The sequence below is a fragment of the Podospora bellae-mahoneyi genome, chromosome 4 (genome assembly GCF_035222275.1).
Source record: "Podospora bellae-mahoneyi strain CBS 112042 chromosome 4, whole genome shotgun sequence".
Taxonomy (NCBI): Eukaryota; Fungi; Ascomycota; class Sordariomycetes; order Sordariales; family Podosporaceae; genus Podospora; species Podospora bellae-mahoneyi.
This window is the reverse complement of record NC_085883.1, coordinates 982521-1003093: the sequence shown is the minus strand read 5'-3', so window position 1 is coordinate 1003093 and position 20573 is coordinate 982521. Positions and strand designations below refer to the sequence as shown.

Below are 20573 nucleotides of genomic sequence, written 5' to 3'. Positions count from 1 at the left end.
TATATTAAAACTACTTAATCTATAATAAAAAGCTACTCGCTATTATCGAAACGTTCGAAGAGTAGAGGTTATACCTTAGTAGTACTAAGTACGAAATATAGGTCTATACGGATTATAAAAATCTACAGTACTTTACTACTACGAAGGTCCTTAACGTACGGCAGATACGATAGTCAGAGTTCCTCTCGGAATTTAATTTCTAGATTAATTATAAAAAGGGATCGGAGAACGCTAGGGCAGATACACTTAGCCGGCATACCGATTACTATAAGGATGCACCTAGGGAGTTACTATTACTACTTAAAGAGGCGCCTAATAATACTCTCAAGTATCCACTATAGCCGTAGATAGAGTATTACGCAATATATCGGGAGAGGGCTATTTCCAATAAATACTAAAGGAAGTTAGGCACCAATATCACGGAACAATACTGGCAGGAAGAGCTGGAGCCACAGGGCATCCAGAAAAACAGCCAGGGAAGGCTATGGTATAAGAATCGGGCGTACGTGAAGCCAGGTGATCGGACGACACTGGTTATAGATATTCACGCATCGAAGCTCGGAGGACACATGGGTATCACTAAGACCATAGAAAAGATCAAGCAGCACTTTAACTAGCCGAGGATTAAAGACGACGTTAAGGAAGCTATCTAGTTATACTATACGTACGAGAGAACGAAGGTTACGAGGCATAAGCCTTACGGATTTCTAAAGCCACTATTAATAGCGGAGCGGCTATAGAATTTAATTACTATAGACTTTATTATTAAATTATTAAAATTTAAAAATACGGTAACCGGCGTTAAGTACGATAGTATATTAACGGTGGTCGATAGGTTTACTAAGTAGGTATACTTTTTACTATATAAAGAGACTTAGTCGGCAAAGTAACTGGCGGACGTAGTACTACGGTATATTATAATAATATATATATAGCTAAAAGAGTTTATTACGGATCGCGATATTAAATTCGTATTAAAGTTTTAGAGAGCATTAATAACGAGGTTAGGGGTAATAAGTAAGGCGTTATCGGCTTACTACCCTTAGATAGACGGTTAAACGGAGCGGCTTAACTAGATTATAGAATAATATTTATGGAATTATATTAATTTCGAGCAGAACGATTAAGTTAAACTATTATTTACGGCATAACTAACGTATAATATATCGCTAACGGAGATTACGAAAGTTATACCCTTCTTCGCGAATTTCGGTTACGAAGTAGACCTACGGTAGGGACCTACGGTTAAGGTACCTAGGGCTAGGGTTAAAGTAAATAAAATATATATACTTTATAATAAGCTTAAATAAAAATTAAAGTTTATAAGGGAAAGGATATAGAAATACTATAATACTAAAAGGCTCGAGGGACCTCGCCTTAAAGGGGGAGATATAATATTCCTTTCTATACGTAATTTATATACTAAAAGACCTAGTAAGAAACTAGACTATAGGCGAGTAGGCCCGTTCAAGGTTAAAAGGAAGATATCGGAGACGGTATTCGAACTGGAGCTACCCCGTACGATACGTCTACGGTCATATACCTTTTATATCTCACTTCTGGAGCCCGTACTACCGGCAAGTAAGGCTAATATATAGGCCGTAGCGGAGGACGAAGAAGAGGAGTACGATATAGAAGAAATATTGGATTTACGGTTTAATAAAGGTTAATTAAAGTATTTAGTTAATTAGTTAGGATATCCGGCTATAAATAACTTGTAGGAGCCACAGGTATACTTTAATTACCCAAAAAAGCTAAAAGAATTCCATTAGCGATATCTAGACCGGCTAAAACCTAAACAGATAAAAATAGATCCGGGCGTAAGAAGACCCGACCGGGCCCTCTTAAGCCTAAAAGAACCTCAGCAGGAGTCGAACCTACGCCTCCGATAGGATAGTCGGCGTACTATATACTATACTATAAGGTTAAAAGGTAAGAAGGAATCCAGGCCCAACTAGCATTATACACCCCTACCACCGTAAAAAGACGTACCACCGGCGGACGATAAAAAGCTGGCCTTAGCTCACAGCCAGATAGCTATAAGATAAAGCCAGAAGAACCTCGGCAGGATTCGAACCTGCGCCTCCGGCAGAGTAGTCGGCGTACTACACGCTACACCACGAGGTTGGAAGGTGTGAGGAGGACCAAATACAAATAGTGCTACGCGCCTCAACCACCTTAGGAGGTGGAAGGCGTGCCACTAGTGGCATCCTGGGCGGTCAAGAAGGAAGGACCGGCCGTACCAGGGTCGAAGGAAAGATTAAGTGGCCATTCGAAGTTTAAGGAAGGGTCCAGGAAAGAGAGGTCAGAGGGTACGGCGGCAGGAGACTCCGTCGTACGACGATTCGGAAGATCCGGAGAAGCGGGGGCCGGAAGAGAAGGAGCATCGTTGGACGATAAAGTAGCTAGCGCGGCTTCCTCCCGCTTAACGCGCTCCAGCTCTTCCACACTATTAAGGCTACGGGAGACGGCCGTAGCCATTCGCTTAAACTATAATCGTTTCTATAAGCGTAGGCGGTTAATCTTTTGATCTAGGGCGGTACGTTAGGACTCGGCTTCTGCCATTTCCGTCTTTAGCTAATCGTACTGGGAAATAACCTTGCGGAGCTATTGGACGGATAACCTACGAGCGTTATAAAGGGACTAGTTATACTATATATAGGTAGCGTAACGCTCGGAAACTAAAGGAGAAATCTTATAAAAGAAGCCACGTCTCTTATAGAAGGAATAGGTATACTTTATAATAGTAGCAAACCGTAGGACTATAGCGAGTAACTCGTTACGATCCGCTATTTTCGTATGCGGAGGTTTAGTACCCGATCGCGTTTTACTTACACAGTTAGATATACTGAAGCGTAAAGAATAAGGGAAAGAGGAGGAAAACTTATAAGTGTTAGCGGACGAAGGAGAATAGGCTAGGCCGACGGGACTTTAGCCTAGGAGGGAGAGCGTCGTGTTACGGTTTGATACCTAGTGGGGCGTAGGCGCACTACTAACTAATTATTAGTATAGGATTACGGACTAATTAGAATAGGATTATTGGGATCGAGGGTCGATCTAAAGGAATTAACCCCGGAGGGATAGTATCGATAGGATCGAGGGTCGAGTCTATCGATCCAGGATAACGCCAGGCTTAGCGTAAGATATATATATACGGAGGAACTGGCTGGTATAGATAGATAGTTCCGCAGTATACAATTTCAAGTTATATTCACGGTATCTAGTGTTTATATTGAGACATCTTGTCGTACACTGTCTAGCTGTACCGAACCAGGATTATTCAGAAGTAGCCTTCAACCGGTATCCCTTTCAGAGGTTCTGGATAGGGGTTCGTTATACCATAGCACTGAACCTTCGTACGCCCCCCCCCTACACTACTACCACCCTGCTCCTTTCCTTGCGCTACCTCTCCACCTACAGCCTTCCAGTTTAGTAGATCCTGTGTATCTTGTATAGTAAGTAATCCTTTAAGCTATACGCGTGTTTTTTTTACTCTCCGGTACTTACTTAGTACCTCGTTTACCTTACGGAGCGAAGATACCTCTAACTAAAGGAAAGCTACTTAGTATATTATAGTTATTATACCTTTAGTAAGCTAATTTACTATAATTAATATTAAAGTCGGGGAACTATTTTAATAATTAATAATATAAGTTTTAATAAATATTAATTATAAATTAACTTTTTAGGGGTTTTATAATATTTAAAATACCTAAAATAGTACCGTGCCCGGCCTTAAGGATAAAAGTATAGGCGTACGAAGCTTTATATTTAATTTAAAAAATACTTTCTTTAAATTATATAGTATAAGGTTAGTACCTATAAAGCTACTTTATATATTTTTCTCCGTTATAAAGGTAAAAAAAGTTTCGCGGAAGGTAAAGAGAAACTTAAGTTTACTTACGTAATTAATATATATATATATTAAACTATTAATTTAATAGCTATACGCTTATTTTAACGGTCTAAAGTAATTAATATCGAGTAGCTAAAGGAAGTAAGAGAAGTATAGAGATATATAAAGCGTAATAATATTATTTTATTAATAATAATACTCGAATTTAATTAAGTAATAACGTTCGTAATTATTAAGGATTAATAACCGGTATTTACCTTTCGTACGGGACGCTATATAATAATTAAAGTATTTAATTTAATTTAAGTTTACTAGATTAATAATTTAATTATTATCGATAATTACAATACGTTAAATAAATAGTAAATTATATTTAGTATATTAATTAATAAAGTAATATTATACGGCTAAAATAATAAAAAGTAAAATAGTTTAGCCGAAGGTATTAACTTTTTAAATTATCGTTACTTATTCGCGGTTATTAAACTAAATTAATTTTACTTTATTAAAACCGTCCGAAATTATAATTATTATATTTACGAAAATAATATTTTTTATAAACCTAGTTTTATCGAAATTATAAATATTATTATTTATTATACCGTACTTAGGTTTAATATTCTATACGAGCGTAAATTACTCGGTAATAACCTTCGGATCCTCGTACTTAGCCCTCTAGTAATTATATCTACGCGTAAAATACGTACGGAGTTATAACTAGCGTTTAATAAAGTTATATATTTAGCGTTAAGTAATAGGGGGCGCGTCGCGTACGCGTAGTAGTTAGTTAGTGTCACGGTTTTGGGAGATAGTGGGGCACACCGGACCAATCAGGGCTGGACCGGACGATCGAGCGGGGCTCACGGTCCAGTAGGACGGAACGGACCAATAAGGTGGGGACCGAGGACCGTGGTGGGTCTCACGGTCCACGGTCCAGTATCGGCCAATCCGGAGAGGACCGAGGACCGTCTGTAAGTCAACGGTCCACGGTCCCCTGATCTATATATACGGAGGAACTGGCTGGTGTAGATAGACAGTTCCGCAGTATGCAATTCAAGTTGTAGTTACAGTATCTTTGTGATTACATTGAGACATCTTGTTGTGCACTCTCTAGCTGCACCGAACTAGGATTATTCAGAAGTAGCCTTCAACCAGTATCCCTTTCAGAGGTTCTGGATAGGGGTTCGTCATAGTTAGCTATATCTTCTACGCTACTTAATCTAGGTAGGAATACGCGTATAAATAGCTTAAGAACGTACTAAACTATCGTCTTTTCCTCCAGATCCGTTTGTCACGGCTTGACACCTAGTGGGGCGCAGGCGCACCACTGACTAATTATTAGTACAGGATTACGGATTAATTAGAATAGGATTATTGGGATCGAGGGTCGATCTAAAGGAGTTAACCCTGGAGGGATAGTATTGATAGGATCGAGGGTCGAGTCTATCGATCCAGAATAACGCTAGGCTTGGCGTAAGATATATATATACGGAGGAACTAGTTAATATAAATAGATAATTCCGTAATATATAATTTAAGTTTATATTTACGGTATTTAGTATTTATATAAAAATATTTTATCGTATATTATTTAGCTATACCGAACTAGGATTATTTAAAAGTAATCTTTAACCGGTATTCCTTTTAAAGGTTTTAAATAGAAATTCGTTATACGTTATATATTTACTTTAATTTTATTATAAATAAGTTAAAGGTATTTAAATACTATAATTAAAAATATTAATATTTAATTTATTATCGATTAGCCTTTTATATATATTTAAAAGCTTAAGGATAAATCGCGGATTTCGTATAACTTTTTTACGTAAAAAAATATTATATTTTACTAGGAATTTAACGCTTTATATAGAAAAGGAGATTACGTTAAGCTTAAGGCTCCGGATTATTATAAAGGAATTAAAAGAAAGTTAAAGAGATTTTTAATTTAGCTTAAAGTATATTTTTAGTATTACCCTTTTTATTTCCCGGACGAGCCGTTTAAAATAATATATACTATATTTAAACTTAAAAAATAAAATATTTATTTAGTTCGAGTTAATTTTAAAAAATTATTTCGATAATAAAAATAATAAGTAAGAGAAAATTATAAAAAAGTATTTTCAATCGTATAAAAAGTTTAAAAAGAAAATTAAAGAAGTATTTAAGAAGTATAATAAAGATAAACGTATTTAAAAATAATTAATTAATTTAAAAGAAATTAAATTTATTACCGATTATGCTACGGTATTTAAAATAAATATATTTTATAATAAAATTAATAATAAAGGATTAATATAATTATTTTATAATAGGTTTAAGAAACAGGTTAAAGATAAATTATATTGAAAGAAATAACCGGAAATAATTAATAAATATATTATAATAGGGATTTGTATTAATAATTGATAATATTAATATTATAAAGAACGTAAAGGTATATACGTATAGGGACTTTACTGACCTAATAATAAAAAAAGGAAATAATTATACGGGACTTATATTTTAAGGACTATATATATAGGGCCTATAAAGATTAATATTATATAATAATAAAATTTATAAAGCCGGGACTAAAGTAAAAATAATTTTAAATATTTTAATTATAGTAAAGTAAAATACTTTAAAAAAGATTATTAAATATTTAAATAATTTAATTAAAAAAAATTATAATTATTATTATATTAAAGGAACTAAAGGTTATAAAAATAATAGTTATTAAGTATTAATAAAGTAAAGTAATAAAATTAAAAAAAAACTTTAATTAGAACGTCGAATAAAAAAAAGTAAAGTTCTAGGAGCTACGGGAAGTAATAAAAAGGTTAAAAGCGAAGTACGAAGAAAAAGATTTTTAAATATAAGTATTATAGAATTAATTAATATAAATTACTACGGAAATTATTATAGAAATTACTAAGGGTAATAATCTTATATAAGGACTTATTAAATAAATAATATTAAAAAAGTAATATAGTAAATATAAATTTATTATTTTATAAAATATATTATAATTTATAAAGTTTATATATAAAAACTAAAAAAAGTATTAAAAAAGTAAGAAAGTTACTAATATTAAAATTATAAAGTTATTAAAAAATGTATTAATATTTATATAATATATATTTTATAAAGAAAATATAATGTAATTTTATTTTAAGTATTTAAAATATTAAAAAGTATTTTAATTCTAATATATTATATATAAATATATAAAATATTATTAAAGTAAATCGCTATATAGCTATTAATTAATATATAAAATAAATAAAAAAAGTAAGTTATAGCCGGTTAAAAGAATTATAATTAAGTAAAAAAAGGTTTAGTAAAAAAGCCTAAACGATTACCTTTTATAAAAGATTTAAAACCTAATTAAACTAAAGGGAGGCTTTTAGATTATATAAATTATATTAAAATATATAAAATATTACGTTAAATATATAAAAGGTTAAAATATAAATAATAATATATATTTTTTAAAAAAAATAATATTAAAATAATATTTAAGCTTAAATTACGTTATATATTTATAAAAGAAAGTTAAGTAATATTATTAAAATAAAATATATAAAATTAAATAAAAAAATTATTATCGGATAAAAATATAAAAAAATATTAAGGAAATAAAAACTAAAAGATAAAAAGAAATTAAGCGGGTATAATTAAAAAGTTTTATATTATTAATTAATCCGAAATAAAAAAACGTTTTTAAACGATATAACTATTTAAAAAATAATTTACGGCCCTTCGTAAAGGCCGTTAATTTTTAATAGATTACGAACGGTATTTTCGGAAATATTAACATAAAGTAAAGGTATAGAATAATAATTTAAAGTTTATTAATAAAATCGTTATTATATATGGAAAAAATAAAAGAAATAAATATTTTTAAATTATTATACGATAAAAGAGTTTTTAAATAATAATATTAATAAATAATAATATAAAAATAAATTTAATTTTATTATAGTTCGTATATTAAGCTCGGATATTATAAAGAAAAAAGAAATAACAAATTATTATATAAAAGCTATTTTATATATAAAAAGTTTATAGGAAAATATTATTTTTAAATATTATAGTCGAAGGAAAAATAATTTTAATTATATTTAATATTATAAATATAAAATCCTCGAAAAATATAATCCTAAAGTAATTATAGTATAAAGATTATAATTTAAATATCGATTAAAAAAATAATAATTATTTATAATTAAACGAACTTTAAAAATATTTAATTAATAATAAAAGATTAAAAATATATATAAAATAAAGCATAGGATAAGTATCCTTTATAGTATTACCGTAAGGAGCTTAAAAAGTAATAATATACTTTATTAATATAAATAATAAAATTAAAAAAAATAAAGTTAATAATATTAATAAAAATATTAAAAGTTAATAAATATATTTACTATAATAATATAAAAAAGAATAAAAAAAATAATATTAATAGAATATTAAAAATATTAAACCTTTACGGTTAAATATTTAAAAGGGTTTTTAAAATAAAAGCCGTAGGATTATAAAATTAAATTAAAAAAGGAAATTAAATTATAGTTATTTAAAATATATTATATTAATAATAAACAAAATAAAAAACTATAAAAATTTTTAAATAAAAATTTAAAAAAAAGTTATATTAAAGAGTTTATATCGTTAATAAAATACTTTATTTTTTTTATATTAAAAAGAAATAATAATTTATAATTATATATAAATTACCGGTAATTAAATAACGAAATAATAAAAAAGTAATTATTCGCTATTATTAATATTTAAATTATAAAATTAATTAATAAAAATATAATATTTTATATATTTAAATATATTTATCGGGTATATTTATATATAAATTAAAAAAAAGAATAAATAGAAAATAATATTTCGTATACCCTATAATTATTTCGAATATCTCGTAATATTATTTAAGTTAATAAATATACTTATAACGTTTTAATCTTTTATTAATTATAAAAAACGGAAATACCTTAATAAAATAATAATGTATTATTTTAATAACGTTTTTATTTATTTATATACTTTAAAGGAATATAAATAATATATATAAAAAATACTTAATATACTATACGGAATTAAATTTTTAATTAATAAAAAAAAAAACAAGTTTTATATATAAAAAATAATATATTTAAAATATTTAATATTATTAAATAAAGTTTATATAGAATTTAAGAAAATTACGGTAATTAAAAACTAATTTATATTATAATTATAAATATACGTTAAAGAATTTTTAAAGTTTATAAATTTTTATAAAATATTTATTCGAAGGTATATAAGTATCGCGAGGCTGCTTAACTATTTAATTAAAAAAGATATAAAGTTTTAGTAAAGATAGGAAAAAAAGTAAGCCTTTTAGGAGTTAAAAAAAACTATTTTAAAAAACCTAGTATTTAAATTATTAAACTTTAATCGATTATTTAAAATTAAAATAAATATATTAAACTATACGATCGGTAAATAATTAAAATAATAAAATAATAAGAATAAATTATACTTAATAATCTTCTTTTCGAAAGAATTTAAGGAAATATATTAAAATTATTTAATTTATAATAAAAAATTATTTATTATTATCGAAATATTTAAGGAGTAAAAACTATATTTTAATAATATTAAATATAAAATATAAATTTATATAGATTATAAAAATCTATAATACTTTATTATTATAAAGGTCTTTAATATATAGTAAATATAATAATTAAAATTTCTTTCGGAATTTAATTTTTAAATTAATTATAAAAAAAGATTGGAAAATATTAAAATAAATATATTTAGCCGGCGTACCGATTATTATAAAAATATATTTAAGGAGTTACTATTATTATTTAAAGAAACGTTTAATAATATTTTTAAATATTTATTATAGTTATAAATAAAATATTATATAATATATTATAAAAAAATTACTTTTAGTAATTATTAAAGGAAATTAAATAATAATATTATAAAATAGTATTAATGAAAAGAACTAGAGTTATAAAATATTTAGAAAAATAATTAAAGAAAGCTATAGTATAAAAATCGAACGTATATAAAGTTAAGTAACCGGATAATATTAATAATAAATATTTATATATCGAAATTCGGAGGATATATAGGTATCGCTAAAATTATAAAAAAATTAAATAATACTTTAATTAATTATAAATTAAAAACGACGTTAAGGAAATTATTTAATTATACTATACGTATAAGAAAATAAAGGATATAAAATATAAACTTTACGGATTTCTAAAATTATTATTAATAACGGAACGGTTATAAAGTTTAATTATGATAAATTTTATTATTAAATTATTAAAATTTAAAAATATAATAATTAACGTTAAATATAATAATATATGAATAATAGTTAATAAATTTATTAAATAAATATACTTTTTACTATATAAAGAAACTTAATTAATAAAATAATTAATAAACGTAATATTATAATATATTATAGTAATATATATATAGCTAAAGGAATTACGGATTACGATATTAAATTCGTATCGAAATTTTAAAAAATATTGATAACGAGGTTAAGAATAATAAATAAAATATTATTAGCTTATTACTTTTAAACGGACGGTTAAACGGAACGATTTAATTAAATTATAAAATAGTATTTATAGAATTATATTAATTTTAAATAAAATAATTAAATTAAATTATTATTTATAATATAATTAGCGTATAATATATTATTAACGGAAATTATAAAAGTTATACCTTTCTTCGCGAATTTCGGTTATAAAATAAACTTACGGTAAAAACCTATAATTAACATATTTAAAGTTAAAATTAAAGTAAATAAAATATATATATTTTATAATAAATTTAAGTAAAAACTAAAGTTTATAAAGGAAAGAATATAAAAATATTATAATATTAAAAAGTTCGAAGGATTTTACTTTAAAAAAAGAAATATAATATTTTTTTTATATATAATTTATATATTAAAAGATTTAATAAAAAGTTAAACTATAAATAAGTAGGCTCGTTTAAAGTTAAAAAAAAATATCGGAGACGGTATTTAAACTAAAGTTACCCTATATAATATATTTACGGTTATATATTTTTTATATTTTACTTTTAAAACTTATATTATTAATAAATAAAGTTAATATATAAATAATAGCGGAGAACGAAGAAAAAAAGTATAATATAAAAGAAACATCAAATTTATAATTTAATAAAAGTTAATTAAAGTATTTAATTATAAATAATTTATAAAAACTATAAATATATTTTAATTATTTAAATAAATTAAAAAAGTTTTATTAATAATATTTAAATCGATTAAAACTTAAGTAAATAAAAGTAAATTTAAATTTAAAAGAACTTTATCGGATACTTTTAAATTTAATAGAACTTTAGTAAAAATCAAACCTATATTTCCGATAGGATAATTAGCGTACTATATATTATATTATAAAGTTAAAAAGTAAAAAGGAATTTAAGTATAATTAATATTATATACTTTTATTATTAAAAAATATATTACCGGCGGATAATAAAAAGTTAATCCTAAATTATAATTAAATAATTATAAAATAAAACTAAAGGAACTTTAATAAAATTCGAACTTACGTCTCCGGTAAAATAATCGGCGGATAATATATTATATTATAAAGTTAAAAAGTATAAGGAAAATTAAATATAAATAACGTTATATACCTTAATTATTTTAAAAAGTAAAAGGTATATTATTAATAATATTTTATATAATTAAAAAAAAAAAGACCGGCCGTATTAGGGTCGAAAAAAAGTTTAAATAACTATTTAAAGCTTAAAAAAGGGTTTAAAAAAAAGGTCGGAGGGTACGGCGGCGGGAAACTCTATTATATAACGATTTAAAGGATCTGGAAAAGCGGAGGCCGGAGAAAAAAAAGTATTATTAAACGATAAAGTAAACTATATAATTAGCGTAGCTTTTTCCTATTTAATATACTTTAACTTTTTTATATTATTAAAGTTATAAAAGATAGCCGTAATTATTTATTTAAATTATAATTATTTTTATAAACGTAAGCGGTTAATTCTTTAATTTAAAGTAATATATTAAGACTCGGCTTTTATTATTTCCGTCTTAAATTAATTATATTAAAAAATAACTTTATAGAATTATTAAACGGATAACTTATAAGCGTTATAAAGGGACTAATTATATTATATATAGGTAGCGTAACGCTTAGAAACGGAAAGAGAAATTTTATAAAAAAAATTATATCTTTTGTAGAAAGAATAAATATACTTTATAATAATAGTAAACCGTAAGATTATAATAAATAATTTATTATAATTTATTATTTTCGTATATAGAAATTTAATATCCAATCGCGTTTTATTTATATAATTAAATATATTAAAGTGTAAAAAGTAAGGGAAAAAAGAAAAAAACTTATAAGTATTAGCGGACGAAAAAAAGTAAGTTAGGCCAATAGGACTTTAACCTGGAAAGAGAAGTATTGTATTATAGTTTAATATTTAGTAGAACGTAAGTATATTACTAATAATTATTAATATAAAATTACGGACTAATTAGAATAAAATTATTAGGATCGAGGGTCGATCCAAAGGAGTTAACCCCGGAGGGATAGTATCGATAGGATCGAGGGTCGAGTCTATCGATCCAGGATAACGCCAGGCTTAGCGTAGGATATATATATACGGAGGAACTAGCTGGTGTGGATAGACAGTTCTGCAGTATATAATTCAAGCTTATATTTACGGTATTTAGTATTTACATTAAGATATTTTGTCGTATACTATTTAGCTATACCGAACCAGGATTATTCAGAAGTAGCCTTTAACCGGTATCCCTTTCTGTCACAGTTAACCCAACGGCAGGCCGCGCAGTATGTGGGGCGCGGGGAGTCCCCAGCCAATCATTAAGGAAACCAGGAAGCAGCCAATCAAGGCTGGCCAGAAGTGCTACGGCGCCAAGAGGCCTGAGCAGTCTGCAGGATGCAAGATGCTATGGGTGATCGAAGACATAGCACGATGAGCACTTCGCAGGATGCAAAGTGCTAGGAGTGATCGGGGCCGTAGCAGGGCGAGCACCTCAGGGCCCCGAGGTCTATATATACGGAGGAACTGGCTAATGTAGATAGACAGTTCCGTAGTATATAATTTCAAGTTATATTCACGGTATCTTGTATTTACATTGAGATATCTTGTCGTACATTGTTTAGCTGTACCGAACCAGGATTATTCAGAAGCAGCCTTTAACCGGTATCCCTTTCAGAGGTTCTAGATAGGGGTTCGTTATACGTTACATACTTACTTTAACTTTATTACGGATAAATTAAAGGTATTTATACGCCATGGCCGAAGACACTAATATCTAACCTACCGTCGACTAGCTTCTTGCACGTATCCAGGAGCTCGAGGACAAGTCACGGATCTCGTACGACTCTCTCGCGCAAGAGAATACCATGCTTCACCAGGAACTTAGCGCCCTACGCAGAGAGGGAAATCGCGCTAAGCTCGAGGCTCCGGATCGCTACGGAGGAGCTAAAGGAGAGCTGGGAGGATTTTTAATTTAGCTTAAGGTATACTTTTAATACTATCCTTTCCGCTTCCCGGACAAGCCGTTTAAAGTAATATACGCCGCGTCTAGGCTTAAAGATAAAGCGTTTACTTAGTTCGAGCCGATTCTAGGAGATTATTTCGATAATAAGGACGACGAGCGGGAGGAGGTTACGAAAAAGTATTTTAAATCGTACAAAAAGTTTGAAGAGAAGATTAAAGAGGTATTTAGGGAGTACGATAAAGGTAGGCGTACCTAGGAGCGACTAGCTAACTTAAGGCAGATTAGATTTATTGCCGATTACGCTACGGTATTCAGGACGGATATACTCCGTAGTAAAATTAATGATAAAAGGTTAATATAGTTATTTTATAACGGGCTTAAGGAAAAGGTTAAAGACGAGTTATATCGATAGGAACAACCGGAGATAATTAACGAATATATCGTAATAGCGGTCCGTATCGACGATCGGTAATACTAGTGCCGTAAGGAGCGTAAAGGCACGCGCATGTAGAGACCCTATCGGCCTAACGATAAAAGGAAGAGACGGCCGTACGGTACTTACGTTTTAGGAACTACGTACGCGGGACCTATAGAGATTAATACTATATAGTAATAGAGGCCGTAAGGCCGGGGCTAAGGTAAGGATAACCTTAAATATTTTAATTATAATAAAGTAAAATACTTTAAAAAAAATTATCGGGTATCTAAACGACTCGGCTAAAAAAAAAAGATTATAGTTATTATTATATTAAAAGAACCGAGGGTTATAGAAGTAGTAACTATCGGGTATTAATAAAGTAGAATAGTAAAATTAAAGGGAAACTTTAATTAATACGCTAAATAAAAAAAAATAAAGTTCTAGAAGTTACGGGAAGTAATAAAAAGGCTAAAGGTAGAGTACAAGGAAGGAGATCTTTAGATATAGGCATTATAGGATTAACTAACACGGATTACTATAAAAATTATTATAGAAGTTACTAAAAGCAATAGTCCTGCGTAAGAACTTATTAGGTAAATAATACCGGAGAGGTAGTACGGTAAGTATAGATTTACTATCTTACAGAATATATTATGGCCTATAAAGCTCGTATATAAGAGCTAAGAAAAGTACTAAAAGGGTAAGAAAGTCGTTAATATTAGGATTATAAAGATACTAAAAGATATATTAATACCTATATAGTATATACTTTATAAGGGAAATATAGTATAATTTTATCCTAGGTATCTAGAATATTAAAAAGTACCTTAGTTTTAATATATTATATACGGATATATAAAGCATTATTAAAGTAAATTACTATATAGTCACTAACTAGTACGTAAAGTAAGTAAGGAAAGTAAGCTATAACCGGTTAAGAAGACTATAGTTAAGTAGGAAAAGGCTTAGCAGGAGGACCTAAATAACTATCTCTTATAGAAAGTTTAGGATCCGGTTAAACTAAAGGATGGCCTTTAGGTTATATAGATCGTACTAAAGTATACGAGATACTATATCGAGTACGTAGAAGGTTAGAATACGGACGATAGTATACGCTCTTTAAACGAAGTGATACTAGAATAGTACCTAAGCCCGGACTACGCTATATATCTACGAGAGAAAGTTAAGCGATATTATTAAGATAAGGTATATAAGACTAAGTAGAAGAACCGTTATCGGACAAGGATATAAGAAAGTACTAGGGAAGTAAGAGACGGAAGATAGGAGGAAGCTAGGCGGGTATAGTTAAAAAACTTCGTATTACTAGTTAATCCGGGGTAAGAGGATGCTTTTAAACGATATAACCGTTTAGGAAACGACTCGCGGCCCTTCGCGGAGACCGTTAACCTCTAACGGATTACGAACGGTATTTTCGAAGGTATTAGCGTAAAGCGAAGGTATAAAATAACGACCTAAGGCTTATTAGCAAAGTCGCTACTATATAGGGAGGAAGTAAAAGAAATAAACGCCTCTAGATTACTATACGATAGAGGGATCTCTAGGCAATAATATTAGTAGACGGAGGTGCGGAGACGAATTTAATTTTACTACAGTTCGTACACCAGGCCCGGATATTATAGAAGAAAAAGAAGGAATGGATCGTTATATAAGGACCATTTCGTACGTAAAAGGTCTATAGGGAAACACTACCCCTGGATATTATAGTCGAAGGAAAAATAACTTTAGTTATATTCGATATTATAGATATAGGACCCTCGAAGGATATAATCTTAGGGTAGTTATAGTATAAAAACTATAACCTAGATATCGATTAGAGGGATGGTAATTACTTACGACTAAGAGAACCTTAGAAGTATCTAGCTAACGATGGGAGATTAGGAGTACGTACGGAGCAGAGTGTAGGATAAGTACCCTCTACGGTACTACCGTAAGGAGCTTAAAAAGTAATAGTATATTTTATTAATATAAGCGGTAAGATCGAAGAAGTAAGGTTAACGACGTTAGTGGAGATATCGGAGGTTAATAAATACGCTTATTATAATAATGTAGAAAAGGGCGAGAAAAAAGCGGTACCGGTGGAATATCGAGGATACTTAGCCTTTACGGCTAAGTATTTAGAGGGGCTTTTAAAGCGAGGGCCGTAGGATTATAAAATTAAATTAAAAGAGGGAGTTAAACTATAGTTATTTAAGGTATATTATACTAACGATAAATAAAGTAAGGAGCTATAAAAGTATTTAAATAAGAATTTAAAAAGAGGCTATATTAAGGAATCTATATTACTAATAGGATACCTCGTTTTCTTCGTACCGAAAAAAGATAGTAATTTACGACTATATATAAATTATTAGTAATTAAATAACGAAATAGTAAAAAATAGTTACCCGCTACCGTTAATATCTAAATTATAAAGTTAATTAGCCGGGGCGCAATACTTTATATACTTAAATATGCCTATCGGGTACGCCTATATACGGATCAAGGAAGGAGACGAATGGAAGATAGCGTTTCGTACGCTCTATAGTTATTTCGAGTATCTCGTAATGCTATTTGGGCTAACTAATATACCCGCAACGTTTTAATTTCTCGTTAACTATATAATACGGAAATACCTCGATAAGATAGTAGTATATTATCTCGACGACGTTCTTATCTACTCACGTACTCTGGAGGAGTATAAGCGGCACGTACGAGAGATACTCGACGCGCTACACGGAGCCGGACTTTTAATTAATAAGGAGAAGAGCAAGTTCCACGTATAAAAGATAGTATATCTAGGATACTTAATATCGTTAGGTAAGGTTCGTATGGAATTTAGGAAAATTACGGTAATTAAAGATTAACTTACGCTATAGTTATAAATATATATTAAGGAATTTTTAAGGTTTATAAACTTCTATAGGATATTTATTCGAAAGTACGTAAGTATCGCGAGGCCTCTTAATTACTTAATTAAGAAGGACGTAGAATTCTAGTGGGGGCAGGAAAAAGAGTAGGCCTTTTAGGAACTAAAAGAGGCTATTTTAAAGGACTTAATACTTAAATTACTAGACCTTAGTCGATTATTTAAAGTCGAGGCGGATATATTAGACTATACGATCGGTAGGTAATTAGGATAGCGAAATAACGATAGTAAATTATATCCGGTAACCTTTTTTTTGAAGAAACTTAAAGAAATATATTAAAATTACTTAATTTATAATAAAAAACTATTTACTATTATTAAAGTATTCGAGGAGTAAAGGCTATACTTTAGTAATATTAAATATAAAGTATAGATCTATATAGATTATAAAAACCTACGGTACTTTACTACTACGAAGGTCCTTAACGTACGGCAAATACGATAATTAAAGTTCCTTTCGGAGTTTAACTTTTAAATTAATTATAAAAAGGGATCGGAAAACGCTAGGGTAAACGCACTTAGCCGGCGTACTAATTATTATAAGGATGCGCCTAGGGAGTTACTATTACTACTTAAGGAGGCGCCTAATAATATTTTTAAATATCCATTATAGCCGTAAATAGAGTATTATATAATATATCGAGAGAAAGCTACTTCTAGTAAATACTAAAGGAAATTAAGTACCGATATTACGGAGTAATATTAGTAGGAAGAGCTAGAGCTATAGGGTATTTAGAAAGATAGCTAGGGAAGGCTGTAATATAAAAATCGGGCGTACGTAAAGCCAGGTGATCGGACGACACTAATTATAAATATTTATATATCGAAGCTCGGAGGATATATAGGTATCGCTAAGACTATAGAAAAGATTAAGTAACACTTTAATTAACTAAGGATTAAGAACGACGTTAAGGAAGTTATTTAATTATATTATATATATAAGAAAACGAAAGTTATAAAGTATAAGCCTTACGGATTTCTAGAGTTACTATTAATAACGGAACGGTTATAAAGTTTAGTTATTATAGATTTTATTATTAAATTACCGGAATTTAAAAATACGGTAACCGGCGTTAAGTATAATAATATATTAACGATAATCGATAAGCTTACTAAATAAATATACTTTTTACTATATAAGGAAACTTAGTCGGTAAAGTAATTAGCGGACGTAATATTATAGTATATTATAGTAATATATATATAGCTAAAAAAGTTTATTACGGATCGCGATACTAAATTTATATCGAAATTTTAAAGAACGTTAATAATAAGGTTAAAGGTAATAAGTAAAGCGTTATTAACTTATTATTCTTAAATAGACGGTTAAACGGAGCGGCTTAATTAAATCGTAGAATAATATTTACGGAATTACGTTAATTTCGAGTAGGATAATTAAATTAAATTATTATTTACGGTATAATTAACGTATAATATATTATTAACGGAGATTACGAAAGTTATATCTTTTTTCGCGAATTTCGGTTACGAGGTAGACCTACGGTAAAGGCCTACCGTTAAGGTACTTAAGGCCGGGGTTAAAGTAAATAAAATATATATATTTTACGGTAAGTTTAAGTAAAAATTAAAGTTTATAAAGGAAAGGATATAGAAATACTATAATACTAAAAGGCTTAAGGGACCTTACTTTAAGGAGGGAAATATAATATTCTTTTCTATACGCAATTTATATATTAAAAGACCTAATAAAAAGCTAGACTATAGGCGAGTGGGCCCGTTTAAGGTTAAAAGGAAGATATCGGAGACGGTATTCGAACTAGAGCTACCCCGTACGATACGTCTACGGTTATATACCTTTTATATCTCACTTCTGGAGCCCGCACTACCGGTAAGTAAAGCCAATATATAGATCGTGGCGGAAGATAAAGAAAAAAAGTACGATATAAAAGAGATATTAGATTTATAATTTAATAAAGGCTAATTAAAGTATTTAATTAGTTAATTAAAATATCCGGCTATAGATAATTCGTAGGAACTATAAATATATTTTAGTTATTTAAATAAACTAAAAAAGTTTTACCGGTAATACTTAAACCGATTAAAATTTAAAATAAATAAAAAGTCGTACTTTAAAGTAAAGAAGGGTTTTCCTTAATTTAAAGTACGGAGAACCTTAATAGGACTTAAACCTATACCTCCGATAAAGTAGCCGGCGTACTATACGCTATACTATAAGATTGGAAAGTATAAGGAGAATTAGATATAAGTAATACTATACGTTTTAGTTATTTTAGGAGGTAGAAGGCGTACCGTTAGTAGTATCCTGCGCGGTTAAAAAGGAAGGACCGGCTATACCGGGATTGAAGGAAAGGTCGGTAAACTAGTTAAGACCTAAGGCAGGATCTAGGAAAGAGAAGGCCGAGGCAGGAGTAGTAGTAGAAGAAGAGGTAATAGGGATATCCGCTACCGGTAAGCTATACGGGATAATAGACCGCGCGGAAAACGCTCTCTCTTCCTCCTTAAGGAGACGAGATTCGCGACGAAAGGTAGTAAGGGCTCGTACCTCGAGGGCATACGATTATACCTCGAAACGAAGGAGCTTACTTAAGGTAGTTTGCTTTTCGGCGTCTAGGCGCTCTTTCTCCTTAATAAGAGGACGGATTATAGGATTAGTAAGGAAGCGTACGGTAGCCCAGGAAAGGACTTACGATCCACGCTATAGACATTATAGTAGGAACGACTCGATTTAATATACGAGAGGTATCGGTCGTATCGAGAGGAAACCACGTACTTAAGGCTATTCTCTTTATAATAGGTATACTCGGGTATAATAAGGCCGAACTTCTTAAGGAAAAGTACTTGATTACGGCGACGGTCGGTACTCGTACGAGCGGGTTTCTTTACACGGTTAGACATGACGGTAGGATAAAAGAGGAGGAAAACTTACTGTAGGGATATTGCGGGAAAAGGGGATCCAGGACTATTTTAGGAATACGGTTGTCGGGGCGTCGACCTGGGAGGAGGGGCATTATATTATAGTTAACCCAACGGCAGGCCGCGCAGTATATAGGGCGCGGGGAGTCCCCAGCTAATCATTAAGGAAACCAGGAAGCAGCCAATTAAGGCTGGCCAGAAGTGCTACGGCGCTAAGAGGCCTGAGTAGTCTGTAGGATGTAAGATACTATGGGTAATCGAAGACATAGTACGATGAGCACTTCGCAGGATGTAAAGTGCTAGGAGTGATCGGGGCCGTAGCAGGGCGAGCACCTTAGGGCCCCGAGGTCTATATATACGGAGGAACTGGCTGATGTAGATAGACAGTTCCGCAGTATGCAATTTCAAGTTGTATTCACGGTATCTTGTGTTTACATTGAGACATCTTGTCGTACACTGTTTAGCTGTACCGAACCAGGATTATTCAGAAGCAGCCTTCAACCGGTATCCCTTTCAGAGGTTCTGGATAGGGGTTCGTCATACTTTCAGAGGTTCTGGATAGGGGTTCGTTATACCGTTAAATTACGTAAGTTAGTTAGAATATCGCATCGTGTAGGCTTACTAGTATGCCGGCGATGGAGGGTAGTATAAGGCACAGAATAGAGCCTCGATACAGCTTTAAGGCTTAGCTTAAGGTTATTTTTAAAGGCTTTAAATGCAAAAATAACTTTTACTTTAACTAGAATCGAAAACATCTTAGTATAGTGGAGGAAATCGATATTGTAGGTAGAGAGCTATATCGCGTACGAAATCGATCCACTCGCTTGTCCGATCCGCTCGCTTATCAAATACGTTAACAATAAGAGAACCTTTACGCACGCCCCTGTGTATCTCACCAACGCCCCCTTCCCCATCTACCGATTTACTTACCCTT

At 29.8% G+C, this 20573-nt stretch overlaps 1 non-coding gene across 1 annotated transcript; it reads right to left on the bottom strand.

The window, feature by feature from the left end:
* Positions 1 to 2056: 2056 nt before the first annotated feature.
* QC761_0063520 lies at positions 2057 to 2127 on the bottom strand. The gene has a single exon. It is a non-coding gene; the product is annotated as a tRNA-OTHER (tRNA).
* Between the last annotated feature and the right edge of the window lie 18446 nt (positions 2128 to 20573).